The sequence below is a fragment of the Chelonia mydas genome, chromosome 6 (assembly GCF_015237465.2).
Source record: "Chelonia mydas isolate rCheMyd1 chromosome 6, rCheMyd1.pri.v2, whole genome shotgun sequence".
NCBI lineage: Eukaryota > Metazoa > Chordata > Testudines > Cheloniidae > Chelonia > Chelonia mydas.
The window spans coordinates 78,709,510-78,730,360 of record NC_051246.2 but is presented as its reverse complement, the minus strand read 5'-3'; the positions used below and the strand labels follow the sequence as shown (position 1 = coordinate 78,730,360).

The window sequence follows — 20,851 nt, the reverse complement described above, 5'->3', positions numbered from 1 at the left end:
AGCTCTAGCTAGTTTTGGAAGCTCATAGAGAGCTATTTTAACATTACTAGTTACTACCTACACAAGTCAATCTAGTGGGCTAGATTTTTTCCTGCAGCCAATCTCTGCTCAGAGAGCAGGGGGAACTGTCAAGAAGCTAATTACAGTTCCCTAATTCTGAAGAGCTGGTTTGTGGTAGCCCTGGCCCAGGTGAGATTTGGAGCAGGCAAGGGATTACTCTAGTTTTATGCCACCAGTAGAGATCCTCATGGACCCTATCCCAGCAAAATTTTGCTCCAGCACAAACTTTCATCCACTAATAGGCCCCCTATGCAGGAACAGAGGGTTGGCGGTGGCTGACACAGGAACCTCCCCTGTAAGTTTTACCATCAGGAAGATCCCCCATGCCAGCCACCTCTAGCCAGAATCTGGACCTCATCCAAAAGGTCACATAGCTCTAACAAAGTCAATTCTCAGCTAAAAAGGTATTGAAAATACACAGTCCAAGGTAGTGATTTAGTAAAATAAGAAAATTATTCATAACATAACAAGTGAAACAAAAATACTTATTGCAGAAAGAGGTGACAGCATCTGATTTCCTGACCACAAACCATTCATTGACCCAGTTATAACTAGGAGATCACAAGGTCAGTGCCCAGACAACTCAGCCACTGAGGGCTAGCCAACTAATCTTCCACTGTAAGTCATGGAACACTCCACTATTGTAAAGAGAGTTAGCCATTCCAGGCCAACTCTCACCACACTCTTCCAGCGAGTTTCAGTGACCTGGAACATCCATAATCCCGCATTTCCCAGTATCCATATTAAGAGGCAATTACACTGCCCCCAACTTTGATTGGTTTGCAAATTTCCCTGCAATAACTCCTGCATAACTAAGCTGCAAACTTGAACATGAAAATAACATATGCACCCACAAATCAACCTTCCCAACAACAATAAAACCCGAAACAATGTTGATAAACAGCAAACCCACTGCAGCAATTATGTTTGGTACACAAAACTCAGCTGTGTGTAATCAAATCAAGAGCTCTGCTCCATATGGTATCCTGTGTGGTTAAATCACTGGGAAGCAAGGAGAGGCAGAATAGGCACAGCACACCCTTGTAAATGCCCTGAAAAAGGGGAGGATTAGTCAAGTCTTGTCAGCCAATCTAGGGTTCTCTAAAGGTCCTGCAGGCAACCAATTAGATGACCCAGTAAAAGCCATGATTTGCCAGCTGGTTAGTAGACCTTCTACTTCCTGGCTATCCCATCAAAAGCTTCCCCTGGCTTCCTCACTGGAAAGTATCAGGGTAGCAACATTTCTGTCACTTCCATAGTTCAAGGTTGGAAATGTCAATGAGAACTGCCTCTCATATGGTATTTGAATACTTGGCCAGAAAACCAGAAGTGAATAAGAAAAGTCCTATTCACATATTCAGAACTTTAAGATTCTGTTCTAGAAACAGATGAAGATTTTCTACACTGATTTGCCCATCCCAGGTTATTATCTTCCCCACACAAACCACATTTGGATAATTTGAGTTACAGAGTACACATTCGACTTGGAATTATATCAAAGAAATTGTCTTGCCATAAATATGCTGTTTCAACATGCAACTAAGGGATATCTGTTGTGGGTAGGAGTTGAAATCCTAGAATTCTTTTATGCTACAATTAACAATAAATAGAGAAAAAAATGTTTTAAATTATAGTTTATTATCTAATCATTTGTATGCATTTAAAAGATATAGGTTCCTCCAAATTCTATCACAAAAATAGAAGGTAATGAATGAAAGCTGAAGGTTTATTCATATAATCTGTGAACAGCAACAGGCAATGACTTGCACAACAGAAGATAATTTACTGGTACTGAAATTGGCAGTGGGAATAACATACTTGGCACATTTTTAGTATCCTTAGCATATTTTGTTTCAAACTTGTTAAAAGGATATGCTGTAATTGAGCTGCTTTTAGTGACAGTACTGAAAAACATTGCCAGAAGTTATAGCACATATCAACACAAAGGACAGTGGGATTAAAAGTCGTCTATTAAAACTGATTAGACTCTTCAGTTGTAACTGTGGGGCTTAATTTATACAATATTTATATATTATTTTACCTGATATCTCTAAGTTTACACTGAATATAAGATAACACTTATGCACACAGATTTTTATTGAATGGTGCTCTCCACTGAATTTAGACCGACAATTCAGATTTTAATAAGAAAAGCTTGTCAAAAATTAATGAGTAGATTGTGCCTACGGTATACCCAGATGTACTGGGCACAAGGTCTGTGTTGTCTCCAGAAAACCCAGGAAGAATATCTGACTCTGCTGAAACTCAACCTATGGGTCTCAAGCAGCTTACATTACTGTGGAAGCTACATAACCCTGGGACATGATACAACATTCTCTCCACTCTGCACCAGGCCAGCTCTACCAAACAATGGGCAGGAATGGATATCACCTAGAACTCATCCCCAGGCTCCTTTCAGCCAATTACTACACATGGACACTAGGAAGGATCAGAGCCTGTGTTTCCCAACCATAGTTGATGCTAGTTCAGTGAAACATGTGGGAGGCAGAAGTATATCCAAGCTGAGGCTAGTCACAATCTGCCCCTGTATGAAAATAAAATACTTTCCTGATTTTTAAAATGTAAAACCAGGTATTTTTATAATGTCATCAGTTCCCTACAGCCCTGTGCACCTGGGACACAACAGAGGTACTCTAATGCATAAGAACCAGTAAGTGAGACTGTTCATTTTCACTGTTTCTTACCAATCTACTTCTATTGTCCAAGATGAGTGAAATGCTAAAAGTAACCACACAGTGTAAATGGTTTTTGAAAGCATTTCTCATTTTTGAAGTGTATAGGGTCACCATGTACATTTCAGGAAAATAAAGGATATCTGTATGAAAAATATGGGGCAGATTTATTCTCAGAAGACACTATCCCAACACTGTTTTATTCCTACTACAGTAAGATACAGCTGCATTGTATTTGGTCCTTTCCATAATTATCCTTTTTAAAACATGCTATTCATCTGAACAAATGTTCATTAGCAGCCTCTTGTTGGACATCACTTAAAACACAAGACAAATGGGTCACCTGAGAATGTGTTTATTTTTCAGCAATCTGTTGAAATTACATATAATTTACTCCTGTAATTTTTTCCTCAGCCATGAGGATTTCAAACTAAAGAAAAAAATAAAAAGTTGCATCTTTTAGCTTGTGTTGGTTTTGACTGGAAAAGCTTAGCTCATGCTCTTTGATTGCAACTCTTTAGGCACCAACACTGCAACTGAGAGCTGTGCCTCCATAGAGTCCCATTGACATGAGAAGTACCCCTCCTTGGGGAGGGAGAAACCAGCATGTCAAACATTTTCTACAGCATATACTGTAATCTATTTAACAGAAGCAATATCGTCTGGCAGGAGTGGAAGGAAATGTCTTTGTCTGGTTTCATTATCACTCTGCATCTAGCAGGAGTGGTGGGGGAAGTATCCACCTCTAAAATTTGGATTATAGTTTCACTTGGCTATTTGCCTGGCGATAAAGAGCTTTCAATGTTTGTTCATTCCCTAGAACTAAACTGAGGGCGTGGAATCAGAGAATCGGCCTGACAAAATGAGACCAAGATTTGGTTGAAAAGTCTGTAGATTTACAATACAATCTCAGGCCCTCGGTTAACAGAGACGATGATTTCAACCTCTCATGAGAGAGGGTGAAAACTATAATGCACCTTTAAGAGCTCAACCACTTGGCAGAATTGGCTTTCACTTCACTCAAAGTAAGATGCCTGATTGGCAGCCTTTACGAAAAGAGAGGATAAAAAATGGGAGGTTGTTAAGCAGATTTCAAGGTTCTGTTCTGGAAGAGAATACTGAGCACTTTTGTTGACAGGGATTCAGCTGACTGTGTTAATGTACATGGTTTTACGTAAATAAATGCACCTCTGGGCCCATTCCCGGAAGTCTCATGTGCAAAGGGGATTGCAGGATGAAGTCCTATGATGCATTCATGTACAAAAATGTATCTAAGTAGAACAGATAATGAAATCCAAATCACAAATTACACCCATTCCCAAGAGAAGACTTAATGGTAACTAAATGTTCTTAATGGAAATTGGTTTTATGTAAAGTTGTAATGTTTCCCCAAACCTTCAATAATAATTACATACATAACAACCCTTAAAAGGATAATTGGACATCTTGCAAACATTTAATCATGTGATTGCCAGATCAGGCCCCCTGATTTGCACTGTACTGATCCACTTTGAGAGAGTATAGGGTACAAGGATCATGGCAAATAGCAGCACGGGAATGAGAGCTGCCTCTGCGGGGCTGCAACTTCCCATCCTGCACACCTGAGTGAGTGTGTGGGTGGTCAGGAAAGAGGGGAGAGTTTTATTATTACTATTATTCTTTGTATTACTGTAGCACTAATAACGCCAGACATAAACCAGGACCCCATTGTGCTAGGTGCTATACAAACACAGAACAAAGACAGTCCCTGCCCACAAACAGTTTACAATCTAAGTCTCTACTCCCCATCCTATCCAATGTGCTGCCCAGGGTAGCTGAGCAGGTGGAGCCAGGGAAGTAATCTGTGCCAGGTATGGGGTGGCAGTTATTATATCTACCCTGGAGCAAGGGGACAACTGGGAACCAGATTGTCACAATCTGGCTTGTGGTCTGTTCCCAGGACAAAACAACTATGTCCTTCTCCTTGCTCATGGCTTGTGGAAAAGCCACATTATTTTTACATTGGCTCTCATTTCAACTTAAATTCTTCAACTATCTTAGGGGGGAAATCCATTTTTGATTGTCATATAAAGCGCAGCCCAAAGCATGGGATCAGGGTTTTTTTTGGATGTAACTAAAATTATTTGTTATGAAGAATCACAAAATAATTGATAAACATTTCAGCTCAGATATGTACATTAGAATAAAACAAACACAATTAAAAAGTAAATAATATATTCAAAGCACAATGAATTGCAGGAACAAAACGTTGTCTCTTGTCTTTGGCATTTCTATAGGATTTTTATCTTGGCTGGATGACAAAAACCTGTCTATCAGCCTTACAAATCAGAGTTAATAAAAGTCAGTGAAGTGATTGTTTAACTTGCTTGCTACTGCCTGAAGCTGAATTACAAAAGCTAAATGTGTGTTCAAAACTCAGCCACGAATCTCTGTCATTTGCTAGAGAACTCTAAGTCTATGACCTCATGGAAATTCTAAGAAATAATACTCAGCAACAGCTTGAAGTAACTTGCAGTTGCTATGCATCCAAGTTTACAAAATAAGTAATTATGCATGAGGTGTAACAATATTTGTACATCCTGCTTCTAAAATTATTCAATTAAGAAATAAGAACTAATTGATCAAAAGAGCATTAAATAGGATAACCATGTTTCCCAAAGAGAAAACGGGACACTCCCAGCCACTCAACCAAGGCCCTTCGGCCCCATGCTATTGCCCATTTCTGGAACTTGACCGTTCCCTCCCCCACACTCCACGTGAGGCTGTTGCCTGGTCACTGGAACCCTGCAGGGACCCCCTCAGGAGACTGTTGCCCAGTTGCTGGAACCCTGCTCCACTCCTCCAGCCCTGCCTCCCCCGCGGGGGCTGGCATCTCCGCTCACCCCCTCTGCACCACACATCACTTTTTGACAAAAGCAGGCATTTGTCAGGTTTGCTCTTGCCAAATGTTCAAGTCAGCAAGAGCAAACGGGACAAATGCCTCCTTTTGGGAAAAAAGTTTGGATGGCCGGGACAGGGCTTAAAAAAGGGACTGTCCCAGCCAAAACAGGATGTATGGTCACCCTAGCAATAAATGTTTAGCAACAGCCAGTAAGGCTAACAACTTGCAATGAGGTTAATTAAAAAAAAAAAAGTTAGGTTGATTTCCAAGTGAGACATTTCCTAGGTAATACAAGGTTATATTTGTACATGGATTAGATTAACCAGATTTACTGTGTTTGGAATTAGCTGTCCAATATTTAACTTCCTCTCTTCTTCCTCTGAATATTTTGACCGATGTATGATGAATTACTTCATAGCATGGACTTGAACTTCCAGTGCTCAATCTCCTACCTATTTTAAACTATAGAACAGTTTGTTTTGAGAAAAAAGGATTTCGTGGGTTTCAAACACACTAGAATCATTTGTTAATTTAAATTGTTTACTCTAATAAAACCACATTCAAGTTTAGTAGTGTGTAGATACGATGTTTTAAAATGTTACATGTTAGGAGGAAACACCCTAAATGATTATTGTAATTTCCAGGATGTCACTCTCTGTCCAACATTGGTAAATTTCAAAACAGAGATTTATAATGTCACATTTAAAGTAAATGTGGTTAATATTTTCCTTGTATCTATCATTTTAATCTACATAATTGAACCCAGGTAATGAATAACACTCCAATAATAAAAGGGGAGTTTGAATTAGTAAAAATCATCATTTATTTTAGATCAATCTGTGCTTTTTGCATTTTAATGACAACATTTTAATAGCATTTCTCATTAAAGACATATGTATTTATACTTCTATTTCTTGCCTGTCTATATTCTTGAATTAGGATCTGGAAGCCAAGAAAATCTGGATGAAGTCTGGACCCTGATCCTGCAAGGAGCTCCACACAAGAAGACCTCTATAGCTGCACAGAGCTCATAGCAGGATCAGAGCCTAATTTGTGACATTTCATTAAATATGGAAACTAGAAAAAGTCAGATATGTTTGTGAAATGTAGGGCCTAATCTAAAGCCCACTAAAGTCATTGGGAATCTTTCCACTGATGTCAGATGACTTGGATTAGGCCTATTGTGAAGTCTATAAGTGGCACCAATGATTATAAAGTACATGTTTAACTGAAAAATCCTGTTTGAACTATAATCCTCATGAAGGGACTTAAAACTACATTGTGCAGTGAATTCTAAAGACATGAAACAAGAGTCACATTTAAAAAAAGTATTTAGGTGCCTAAAGATGCAGAAAGGAACTGAGAGGGATTTTCAAAAGGGCCTAAGTACTCATCTCCAATTAAAATCATTTCTGGGCCCCTAAATGCCTTTAAAAATCTGACCCTAACTGTTTGGGAATACGTACACTGAATATTACTTAGCTGAAGTTCCCAAAATCTCTGCCTTCAATTCAGGGGTCATTTATTATTTGTATTACCATAGTGCATAGAAGCCATAGTCACAGACCAGATCCTATTGCGCTAGGCAACACAGAACAAAAATGCAGTCCTTGCCTCAAAGAGTTTACAATCTAAGTAGAAAACAAGAGACAGCAGATGGATACAGACCAATGGGGGCGAACAAAGAAACAAAAAGACAGTACTGTCTAAATAGACAAGGTAGATCCAGGGTGGGGACAGGGACAGAACATACAAGCAGAGTGTGTGATGATGGCAAATAACATGGTAGTTCCATGTTTGTTTGTTAGAAGTGGGTCAGCTAAATGGAAAGAAAAGGGAAGGAAAGCGAGGGGGACGGTAGAGGAGTGACACTGAGGTGAAAAGACTGATGAAGGAGGTGCAGGGTTGAAGCAAACAGCCAATCAGCACAGGGCAGAGAAAGTCAGAGAACATTGTACAGTTTGGACTGAAATCTCTAAAAGATGCCACTTCTTTCTTCCTTTTAATTAATTTAATTAATTTTCTTGATTGCTTTAACAAAGGACAATCTATTCACTTTGGTTTTAGCCCTGGTACAGACAGCTGACTTTTTGAATTTTTTAGAACACTGCTCTCTAGTGTGTCATGTTGTCTGCTTTATCTGCCCATGTATTTGTATCCTCCGAACTTGAAAATAAAATAAATTAAGCAAGGCAGGTTTGTTACTATTCTTACGGTCTCATAAATGTACATATAATCAAGGTAGTGCATTCCAATATAAGGACCTGATCCTGCAAAGATTTATGCATGTTTTTAACTTTACACATTAAGTATGTGTGTAAGTCTTTCATGTCCAGACCTTAAGGATGTTTCCTTGTGAGTGGTATGTGTGAGAAGAGCCACAAACACATTTTGCAAATAAGTACAACCTAGCAAGCTAACAACTTCATCAGCCAATGAAGAAATTCCACTTTATTCTAAGAATTACACAAAGGAATTGTTAATACCACAAAGGGGCTTCAGAATGTTGGGGAAACCTGGATAATTAATGGCTGATGTGGGAGTGATTATCCATAAATAACCCAGGACACAATCATATTGTAATTTCAGAATACGTTGGAATTGACTGCACAAAGAGGAATAAAGATCAGAATATGATCCCCTACACTATGCAATACAGATTCTGTTTGCTCAGTACATTTTACATGTACTGAGATCACCAGATGTCTCAAACATTCTTACATATAGTATCTCAGTGAGTTAGTCTCAAAAAGACTATCAGTAAATTGCCATGTATTCCAGATGGAAACATTTTCATTGGTTTTGACATAAGCCTACACTTCTGAAGGTTTCAAGGTCAAATCTGCTAGTTTTTCCTCATCCTATGGGTGATTCTTAAGGAATTTTGAGGGAGGATCTCCTAAATAGGTAATGCTGTTTCACTTTCCCCAGAAGCTTTTGAAGAAAACTGTTGAAATGAAAGATGGAGAAATCAAAGCTCTCAGGTCACCTCTATGTATCTTGCATGTACATGCAAGACTATAGCCATCAGAAAATATGGGTACATTTCTTTTAAAATATCCTTTGCATGGTAGTTGTGTAAAACAATGATCTGTTGAATTTAATTCAGAGATCAAAGAGGAAGGAAATTAACCAACACAGTAAATTGATTATTTCATGGGTGACATAACCAAGGCAATGATTTATCTTAATAAAGAGCAACATCCCTCTAGTCCTTAACTGAATTCCAGCCAATGCAATAATACTCAGTTGTTAATGACTTTGATGTTGATGTGGAAAAGTGAATGACTGCATAATCACTGAAATGGGACCTCATCACAGTTGGAAATGTTTAAGCCAAATCATTTTGGACTGTGAAAAGAGCCCTGAGTGGTGGAGATTGGCTCAGTCCCAGGTTTTCAGCCTTAACTAAACAGGGCCTGAAAACTTTATCATACTGCTACACCCCAGGCTGGACTGTAACTCTGACAGCCCCAGAGAATTGAGGTTTAATGTACATGCCTATGGACTCACTGTGGAAAAAAAATTTCAGGACTTAGAGCACCAATAATAAATACATGTCTATCAGCATTCAGCTGAAAGAGTAATTAGTTAAATCCGTCTTTAGGAGAGGGAATAGAAGAAAGGAAACAGAAGTCAAGTAGGAAAAAAAATTGGACTGAAAGCTTATTTTTATACCCCACATTACTAAATATGGCTTAAGAGCCTGAAATACAGCATTAGTCATTCATAGCAGCCTCCAGCTCCTTTCTTCACCCTTCCCCACCAACCCTTAAAATAATGAAACAGGCTAAAATTAGAGCTGCTTTCTAGTATGTTCATTTGATAACCATTGTTTTAGTTCTGACTGAAACGTTCATGCTGAAAGGAAATATCCCACGGGCAATAAGCACAGTTTCCTTGAAACCCACATTTAACTCTCAGATTAGGACATGGAAACCAAGCTTTTCTCTCTGCACATCCCCACTTCATGTTTTCTTTAAAGCTAATCAAATCCTGGATAAGATCAGCTGCCTAGAATTAAGTTCTTGCATAAATTTTTTATAATCTTTTTTTGGAGGGTGTTAAAGTTTTCATTTCATCCCCTCCTCTCCCTCTCGCCCCTGTGTTCTACAGAAATCAAGGGAAGAGGAAAGAGAGAGACAGTAGGGAAATAGCAGAAACTCTGAAGCAAGTAGGTTTTCTAACCTTACCAGAAACACAGCTGCAGGTATGGTTGGAGGAATGCCAGGCACTCACCCAGTTTAAATACCACACAGCCCCCAGGCTCCAGAAACATGATACTTCTGATTCTGATCATTTAAAGAAAAAAAGGAGGAGGGGGGCCTAAGGATTGTTAAACTGCTCATCCCAGCCTGCAGCAGGGGTTGACTCAGAGTGCAGAGTTGGAAATATGCCCATGTGGCAAGATTAGAAACTCATTTGTGTAGTTTATGCAGCCTTGCCAGGAGCCTCCCTTTTTTCCAAGCCTCCTTCAGTTTATTAACTTTAAAAGCACTCCTTTCCTGTTGGGGATCTGGCGTGGCTGCAGTGAGGCAACTCTCTCTCTTTTTGCATTAACAACACTTGGAGGCTCTCTTTCCTGTTCAGCAGTCTACTTGTGTGAGATCATCTGTGGAACTTTCAAATGGTCTAGTTCTCCCTCTCTTTATTTTTTTTCATTTCACTTCTTATCCCAAAGTTCAATCTACATCCAAATGCTTTTAAACTTTAACTGCATTAAACAAGCCAGCACTTTCAGGAATATATGTTATGAAAGCAGGAAAAGAAAGGGCCTTCTTGTCATCAAAACCATAATAATTATGTGTCAAAGGTAATTACTGCTCTGTGGATAATACATCTAATACTTAGTGACAGAGAAAGCAGCTTGTAGAAGTAGAGAGTAACTGCTGGCTGGGTGAAATCTGATACAAAATTAACCAGCATACTTAAATATTCTGTCTGCTAAATTCTACCAGTGGAAGCAAAGACAGAAAAAAGCCAGACAACCTTTTTGTACATAAACTTCTTAAACTCTCCTCAACTCTGTACACTGAATAACAGTTGTTTTAAAATAAGATATGATATGTGAGATATGTATGGGCCACTAGACACAAACTCTGGTAAACAAGCCCTTCCAAGATCAAGGATGGGAGTTTTCCTCCTGTTAAACTGTTAGGCTCCCTCTTTATTATCTTAATATGCAAAGCTGGCTCACATGATAAGAAACTAACTTCCCTCCTCCCCCTCCCCCCACCACACACACAAAAAAAGCTATAACAACCCCAAGGATCTTCTACATGCTTCCCAAGATACACAAACAAGGGAACCCAGGCAGCCCCACTACATCTGGCCATACCATTCTTACTAAAGGAATATCAGGACTAATAGAAACAATCCTCAAACCACTCACCACAAAGGGCCAGCTTCCTGCAGGACACAACAGGCTTCCTCCAGAAACTCTGCAACATTAACAACCTCCCTCAGAACACCATCCTTGCCACCATGGGTGTCACCTCCCTGTACACACCAACATTCCAACAATCACGGCATCACTGCCTGTCTCAAATATCTACAAGACAATGGACAACACTCAGATATCCACCCCAAACACATCACCAAAATCATCAATTTCATTCTCACCCATAACAATTTTAAATTCAACAACAAACAATTTGTCCAAACCATGAGAACAGACCTGGATATTATGATGGCTACCCAGTATGCCAACATCTTCATGGGCCACCTTGAGGAAGAAATTCTGGACATATGCACCACAAAACCAATGATATATCTGAGATGCATAAATGATATTTTCATCCTGACAGATAACCTAATCCTCTTCATAGATTTCCACCACAACTTCACCAACCATCACCCATCCATTAAACTCTCTAGATTCTAGAACACTCCCACACTAGCATCAGTTTCTTGGATAACATGATCAGCTTCAACAATGGAACCCCATAAACAACTATATACAAGGCCCCTACAGACCACCACACCTACATTCACAGATCCAGTAACCACCCCAAACACACTATGAAATCTGTTAACTACAGCCAGGCACTCAGGTCATAGGACATGCTCTGAGGAGAAAGTCTGGGATATATACCTTAACACACTTAAAATCATCTTCAAACAAGGACACTCCACCAGAGAAGTAGTTAGCATCATGGAATGGGTCACCCAAATACCCCTGATTCAAAACAGAAATAAACCCCGTTCTGACCACACACCCTTTTCTGTCACCTACCACTTCACATAGGAACCCATTCAGGGTATCATTAAACAATTACAACCCATACTTGATAGGGAACACATTCTGAAAGAAATCTTTCCTGAAATCCCTCTTTGGCCTTCAGAATCTCCCCTCCCCCATCCCAGCCTTTATAAGCTCATCACAAGAAGCAAGCTCCCCACAGAGCAGGACACACCAACTCAAAGCGGCACCAGACCCTGCCAGAACAACAAATACAAAACCTGTAGACATATCTCCGCTGCTACAGTGATCAACACCTCCTACAATACACCTTTAAATATTCATGGGTTCTACACATGCCTATCACAACACATGGTGTACCTCATCCAGTGCACTAAATGCGACCGTTAACAACTATATGGGTGAAAACAGACAATCACTACATTTTCGGATGAACTCACAAAGGAAAATGATAAAAGACAAAAAACACTGTATCACCTGTGGGTGCACACTTTTCACAAAATGATCACTCTATATCTGAACTCTCAGTCTTCATTTTCAAAGGAAATCTGCACAACACCTTCAAAAGACAAGCCTGGGAGCTTATACTCATAACTTTGCTAGACACTAAAAATCATGGACTAACAATTTATGCTACACAATCTGTTCCACACTGTATTTAGCTGTGACACTTTGAATACATTTTCCAGACCTAAAGAAGAGCTCTGTGTAGCTCGAAAACTTCTCTCTCTCACCAACAGAAGATGATCCAATAAAAGATATTACTTTACCCACTTGGTCTCTCTAATAACAATTAACAAGCAATTGGTGGGGCTTATACGCACTGCAAGTTTAAGGGCTACTGAAATGAAAAGTAATATTCTGAAAAGGGAAAAAATAATACCTGCATCAAGAACACTGTTCTAAATCTGCCAGTAAATGTTAAGAAATTTTTATCTGTCTTGGTAGGCATGTAACTCAGATGCACAAGAAAACTTCAGGTCTAAGGAGAAAGAGTATCATTTTGCTAACTTGGGCTCTGATTTTGCAAACACTTATGCCTGTGTTTAACTTTACTACTGTGAGCAGTTCCACTGAAATCAATGCAACTACTCATGGTAGTCAAGTTAAGCACAGGCATAAGTGTTCGCAGAACAGAGACTTTATGCATTACTTTATGTGTGAGTACTTCTACTGATTTCAGTATGCTTGGTCACATGTGTCAAGTTAAAAATACGCAGAAGTGCTTGTAGAATTAAGGCCTTAGCACTCTCAGATAGCCCATACACACTGTAGTGTAGCAAATACAACAGAAACATTTCTGTTGGTTTTCATCTTAATTTTTAAACATATTCACTGATTTGTATTTAAACCTCTTTTGTCTTCATATTCTGAGAACATCCTAGCAAATGAATTTATTAGCAGGAATGTTTAATGAAGTATTTATAAACAAAAGATGGTTGAAAAGTAAGACTATTTTGTGCAAGTTTTCACAAACAGTTGCTCTTGGTTTTTCATTGAAATTTTCAATTTTTTCAACCAACTCTAATAAATTTTGTGAATTTTGAGTGTAGACTATTTGTGTAAAGAGAATTTGAAATTTACCATTGCAATTATTTACACTGGAAACCTGATTCTAGAAGTTAAGGTCACCTAATCAAGCAACAGAAACATACATGTGACCCATGTGGACAGCTTAAATTTTCAATTTCAAAAATCAAATTCTTACAAGGAACTGCTCAAAAATAAACTACAGACTAAAATATTTGTTTATTATTTTGAACAAGACTAATTTGGAGAAAATAGCTTTTAGTTCACAGGCAACTTCATTGGATAAATTATTTATTTTGCAGTATTCACTTATCTCTCTCTCTCTCTCTCTCTCACACACACACACACACAGTTTTCTTCCAATTTTGCCTGGACTAGTGAACACCTACTTTTTGCTCAATGAAGCCAAAAGTTTTGCTCTAACGGGATGTGAGGGAAGAGACAGGCAAATGTCAAATTTGGTCTTCTGCTTTACTTGAATCATGATAGCAACCTCCCTCTGTAGTAAATTGCAAAACTCCCATTGATTTCACTGGGCATAGAATTAGGGTCTTAATCTTATTTTACCCAACTGATCAGCAGCTTTTGTGGGATACAAGGAGGAAAAACAAGGAAGAGGGTGCAGCACAAAGGGCCTCCTGATTCACATTGAGAAAGCAGGGCAATCGGCTAGTTATCTTAGGTGTGTGTACATCAACGCAAGAAGCCTGGGAAACAAGCAGGAAGAATTGGAAGTCCTGGGACAGTCAAAGAACTATGATGTATTTGGAATAACAGAGACTTGATGAGGTAGCTCACATGACTGGAGCACGGTCATGGATGAGTATAATTGTTCAGGAAGGACAGGCAGCAGAGGAAAGGTGGAGGAGTTGCACTGTATGTAAGAGAGCGGTATGATTACTCCGAGTTCCAGTATGAAACTGGAGAAAAGCCTGTTGAGAGTCTTTGGGTTAAGTTTAGAAGCAAGAGCAACAAGGATGATGTCGTGGTGGACCACTGGACCAGGGGGATGAGGTAGACTAAGCTTTCTTTGGACAATTAATTGAAGTTTCCAGAAGACAGGCCCTGGTTCTAATGAGGGATTTCAATCACCCTGACATCTGCTGGGAAAGCAATACAGCAATTACAGACAATCCAGGAAGTTTTTGGAGAGTGTTGGGGACAACTTCCTGGTGCAACTATAGAGAAACCAACCAGGGGCCATTCTCCTCTTGACCTGCTGCTTACAAACAGGGAAAAATTGGTAGGGTAAGTAGAAATGGGTGGCAACCCGGGCAGCAGTGACCATGAGATAGTTGAGTTCAGGAACCTCACAAAAGGAAGAAAGAAGAGTAGCAAAATATGCACCCTGGACTTCAGAAAAGCAGACTTTGACTCCCTTAGGGAACTGATGGGCAGGATACCCGGGGAGGCTAAAATGAGGGGGAAAGGAGTCCAGGAAAGTTGGCTGTATTTTAAAGAAGCCTTATTGAGGGCCCAAGAACAAACCATCCTGATGTGCAGAAAGAATAGCAAATATGGCAGGCGACCAGCTTGGCTTAACAGTGAAATCTTCGGTGAGCTTAAACACAAAAAGGAAGCTTACAAGAAGTGAAAACTTGGCCAGATGACTAGGGAGGAGTATAAAAATATTGCTCGAGCATGCAGGGGTGTAATCAGGAAGGCCAAATCACAACTGGAGTTGCAGCTAGCAAGGGTTGTGAAGGGTAACAAGAAGGGTTTCTACAGGTATATTAGCAACAAGAAGAAGATCAGGGAAAGTGTGGGACCCTTACTGAATGGGGGAGGCAATCTAGTGACAGATGATGTGGAAAAAGCTGAAGTACTCCATGCTTTTTTTGCCTGGGTCTTCACAGACAAGGTCAGCTCCCACACTGCTGTCCTGGGCAACATAGTATGGGAAGGAGGTGAGCAGCACTCAGTGGTGAAAGAACAGGTTAAGGACTATTTAGAAAAGCTTGCCATGCACAAGTCCATGGGTCCAGATCTAATGCATCTGAGGGTGCTGAGGGAATTGGCTGATATGATTGCAGAGCCACTGGCCATTATCTTTGAAAACTCATGGCGATCGGGGGGAAGTCCTGGACAATTGGAAATAGGCAAATATAGTGCCCATCTTTAAAAAAGGGAACAAGGAGAACCCAGGGAACTACAGACCGGTCAGCCTCACCTCAGTCCCTGGAAAAATCATGGAGCCAGGTCCTCAAAGGATCCATTTTGAAGCACTTGGAGGAGAGGAAGGTGATCAGGAACAGTCAACATGGATTCACCAAGGGAAAGACATGCATGATCAACCTGATTGCCTTCCATGATGAGATAACTGGCTCTGTGGATATGAGGGAAGCAGTGGACGTGATATATCTTGAGTTTAGCAAAGCTTTTGATATGGTCTCCCACAGTATTCTTGCCAGCAAGTTAAAGAAGTATGGATTGGATGAATGGAGTATAAGGTGGATAGAAAGCTGGCTAGATTGTCGGGCTCAACGCGTGGTGATCAACAGCTCAATGTCTAGTTGGCAGCCGGTATCAAGTGTAGTGCCCCAGGGTCGGTCGTGGGACTGGTTTTGTTCAACATCTTCATTAATGATCTGGATGATGGGATAGATTGCACCCTCAGCAAGTTCACGAATCACACTAAGCTGGGGGAACAGGTAGATATGCGGGAGGGTAGGCATAGGGTCCGGAGTGACCGAGACAAATTGGAGGATTGGGCCAAAAGAAATCTGATGAGGTTCAACAAGGACAAGTGCAGAGTCCTGCACTTAGGATGGAAGAATCTCATGCACCGCTACAGGCTGGGGACTGAGTGGCCAAGCAGCAGTTCTGCAGATAAGGACCTGGGTATTACAGTGGACAAGAAGCTGGATATGAGTCAGAAGTGCGCCCTTGTTGCCAAGAAGGCTAATGACATATTGGGCTGCATTAGTGGGAGCATTGCCAGAAGATCGAGGGAAGTGATTATTCCCCTCTATTCGGCACTGGTGAGGCCACATCTGGAGTACTGCATCCAGTTTTGGGCCCCCGACTACAGAAAGAATGTTGAAAAATTGGAGAGAGTCCAGCAGAGGGCAACAAAAATGATAAGGGGATGAGGAGAGGCTGAGGGAACTGGGCTTATTTAGTCTGCAGAAGAGAAGAGTGAGGGAGGATTTGACAGCAGCCTTCAACTACCTGAAGGGGGGGTTCCAAACAGGATGGAGCTAGTCTGTTCTCAGTGGTGGCAGATGACAGAACAAGGAGCAATGGTCTCAAGTTGCAGTGGGGGAGGTCCAGGTTGGACATTAGGAAAAACTATTTTACTAGGAGGGTGGTGTAGCACTGGAATGGGTTACCTAGGGAGGTGATGGAATCTCCATCCTTAGAGGTTTTTAAGGCCCGGCTTGACATAGCCCTGGCTGGGATGATTTAGTTGGGGTTGGTCCTGCTTTGAGCAGGGGCTTGGACTAGATGACCTCCTGAGGTCTTTTCCAACCCTAATCTTCTATGAGTCTATGATTGCAATGCATAACTTTAGGTCTCCAGCTGCCTAATGGAATCCATAGTCCTAAATCAGGCACCAGGGCTCCTTATACAATACATTAGAACAGTTAGGCACATAAGAAGGGCATCCACAAAAGCAAGTGAATTAAACCAACAGGAAATGTGGAGGAGAGAGGTGTGGCCTAAGCTTCATTTCCAAAGGAACTTAGGTGCCTAATTCTAAATTGGAGGTAGGTGCCTCTCTCTGCTCAGGAAGATTCAGACATGAACTCTTTCTTGGACTTTGGCATCTAATCCCTTTCTCACAAAAAGTGGACGTAGCAGTGCCACCCATGATATGGGATACCCATCTTCAAATCCCTTCTCCATCTGATGTGGAGCAGGGATTTGAACCCACATCTCCCAAGGGTGTGCCTGAACCACTGTCCTTTGGGATATTCTGGTGTAGGCTTCTCTGACTCTCCTGGTGACACTGTTCCATTTTATATAGAGAATCATCAGAACAGGGACTTGGATCTCCTATATTTCCAGTGAGTGCCCTAATCGCTGGATGATAAAGTTATTCTGACTTTTTCTCTGACCCAATGACTAATTATTTATATAGAATGGAATAGCTTCTATAGGGGAGATTTATAAACCCACCCCACTATATCCCATAGGCCAATGGTTAGGGCCTCTCCTGAGAGGAATGAGATGTGGGTTCAAATCCCTACTCCATATCAGACAGGGGAATTTAAATCTGGGTCTCCCACATCTTGGATGTGTGTTCTAACCCCTGGGCTACAGGGATGCAGCAGCAGGGGCATTTTTTTGTAGGCTGATCTGTTTGGTGGCCTCTGAGTATGCCTACCAGATTGGGCCCCACAACTGATATAGATGAGGGAATGCATATTTTGAGGATCCTCCTGGGGGTTTGGTGTGAAATAGGAACTGACTATCAGGACTTAGGCAGGTGTGTGGATGCCTCTAGACAGATTCTTAGGCACCTAGAGGACTTTATTGGTGGAAATTTAGGTGTCTACACGGGTAGAGGGCAGCTAAACAGGAGTTTTGAGGATCTAAATTTCAGACTTAAGTGCCTAAAATGGCAGTTAGGTGTCTAAAACCCTTTGTGGATCTAGCTATATGTATTTAGTTAGTATGAGAGAGCTGAAGAGGATTATGTGGTCTGTTCAAGAGCTTCAATAAAAAATCCCTTTTATAGTTTGTATATCAGAGTCCCGTCTCTTCTGTACCAAGAGGATTCAAGAACAGGCAGAGAGGAGGAATGGCTAAAGGGGAATGAATTAGGGGAGAAAAATGATCAGGGGCTGGGGCACATGACTTGTGAGGAGAGGCTGAGGGAACTGAGCTTGTTTAGTCTGCAGAAGAGAAGAGTGAGGGGGGATTTGATATATCAGATAACTACCTGAAGGGAGGTTTCAAAGAGAATGGAGCTCAGCTGTTGTCATTGGTGGCAGATGACAGAACAAGGTGCAATGGTCTCAAGTTGCAGTGCGGGAGATCTAGTTTGGATATTAGGAAACACTATTTCACTAGGAGGATGGTGAAGCACTGGAATGGGTTACCTAGGGAGGTGGTGGAATCTCCATCCTTAGAGACTTTTAAGGCCTGGCTTGACAAAGCCCTGGCTGGGATGATTTAGTTGGGGTTGGTCCTGCTTTGATCAGGGGCTTGGACTAGATCACCTCCTGAGGTCTCTTCCAACCCTAATCTTCTATGATTTGCTGTCACCCTGGGAGTATAAAGTGAACAAGATCACAAAATAAAGAAAATAATATAAAATATTATAAAATGTCTTTTGAACAGCTAAAAAGATATCCTATATCTCTACTTTATATGATTTATATTATCACTTATTTATTTGTTTTACAGAAGTGCCAAGAGGTACCTAATAAAGACCAGGGCCCATTGCACTAGGCATTGTACACACATATAGTAAAAGAAAGACCCTAACCCAGAATTTACAATCTAAAGAGGCAATTCTTACAAAAGGTGAGAGGGGAAACAGGCACAGAGAAGTGAAGTGTGTATAGAAAATCAGTGGCAGAAGCGGGATTAGAAGTCAGGTCTCTAATTTGACTCAATACATGAAAGTTAACAGTGTACACCTAATAGTGTAGTCACTGTGACAGATGTGGCAATTTCCTGCAATATCCTTGAAAAGGTGTACTGAATTAAATGTATATATCTTTGGAGTCCATTGCATTAAACGCAAACATTATATATTATTGTGGGCCAGGATTATAGATAATGTCTCTAGAGTGGAGATGTCATCTGAACCTGGGAAGTATGACGAACTTCAAACAACTGTATTGAACAATGTGCCAGACAAGAATGGACTTTCGGAGCATCAAGTGGAGAATCTCTAGGTGGAGGTGAATGCAAATTCCCCATCTCCAGTTATGCAAAAATCCAGCCTTTTGAGCTATGACCCAAGGAGGGGACCATTGTCTGCTGATTACCTGTTCCCAGAGTCTCAAAATCAAAGGCCCAAGCTTTATAAAGGAAAGACTGAACTATTTTTTTGGCAGTGCGAGTTCTGAGCTAAGGCTGTTATGAACTTGTAACCACAGAAAATCCCCTTTGTGGAGTTTGAAGGATTGACTCCTACCTTGCTGGAGTTGGGGTGTGGTCTCTGATAAGCTTATTATTAGTATCATAGAATCATAGAATATCAGGGTTGGAAGGGACCTCAGGAGGTCATCTAGTCCAACCCCCTACTCAAAGCAGGACCAATCCCCAACTAAATCATCCCAGCCAGGGCTTTGTCAAGCCTGACCTTAAAAACTTCTAAGGAAGGAGATTCCACCACCTCCCTAGGTAACACATTCCAGTGTTTCACCACCCTCCTAGGGAAAAAGTTTTTCCTAATATCCAACCTAAACCTCCCTCGCTGCAACCTGAGACCATTACTCCTCGTTCTGTCGTCTGCTACCACTGAGAACAGTCTAGATCCATCCTCTTTGGAACCCCCTTTCAGGTAGTTGAAAGCAGCTATCAAATACCCCCTCATTCTTCTCTTCCGCAGACTAAACAATCCCAGTTCCCTCAGCCTCTCCTCATAAGTCATGTGTTCCAGTCCCCTAATCATTTTTGTTGCCCTCCGCTGGACATTTTCCAGTTTTTCCACATCCTTCTTGAAGTGTGGGGCCCAAAACTGGACACAGTATTCCAGATGAGACCTCACCAATGTCGAATAGAGGGGAACGATCACATCCCTCGATCTGCTGGCAATGCCCCTACTTATACAGCCCAAAATGCCATTGGCCTTCTTGGCATCAATGGCACACTGTTGACTCATATCCAGCTTCTCGTCCACCGTAATCCCTAGGTCCTTTTCTGCAGAACTGCTGACTAGCCATTCAGTCCCTAGTCTGTAGTGGTGCATGGGATTCTTCCGTCCTAAGTGCAGGACTCTGCATTTGTCCTTGTTGAACGTCATCACATTTCTTTTGGCCCAATCCTCTAATTTGTCTAGGGCCCTCTGTATCCTATCCCCACCCTCCAGCATATCTACCTCTCCTCCCAGTTTAGTGTCATCTGCAAACTTCCTGAGGGTGCAATCCACACCATCCTCCAGATCATTAACGAAGATATTGAACAAAACCAGCCCGAGGACCAACCCTTGGAGCACTACACTTTATACCGGCTGCCAACTAGACATGGAGCCATTGATCACTACCCGTTGAGCCCGACAATCTAGCCAGCTTTCTGTCTACCTTATAGTCCATTCATCCAGCCCATACTTCTTTAACTTGCTGGCAAGAATACTGTGGGAGATCGTGTCAAAAGCTTTGCTAAAGTCAAGGAACAACACATCCACTGCTTTCCTCTCATCCACAGAGCCAGTTATCTTGTCATAGAAGGCAATTAGATTAGTGAGGCATGACTTGCCCTTGGTGAATCCATGCTGACTGTTCCTGATCACTTTCCTCTCCTCTAAGTGCTTCAGAATGCATTCCTTGAGGACCTGCTCCATGATTTTTCCAGGGATTGAGGTGA

General features: G+C 41.1%; 1 long non-coding RNA gene across 1 annotated transcript; it reads left to right on the top strand.

Annotated features, from left to right (window-relative positions):
* Positions 1 to 2,533: 2,533 nt before the first annotated feature.
* LOC122466184 lies at positions 2,534 to 16,171 on the top strand. The gene is made up of 3 exons (XR_006291514.1): positions 2,534 to 2,544; positions 15,590 to 15,607; positions 16,022 to 16,171. It is a non-coding gene; the product is annotated as an uncharacterized LOC122466184 (long non-coding RNA).
* Positions 16,172 to 20,851: the final 4,680 nt, after the last annotated feature.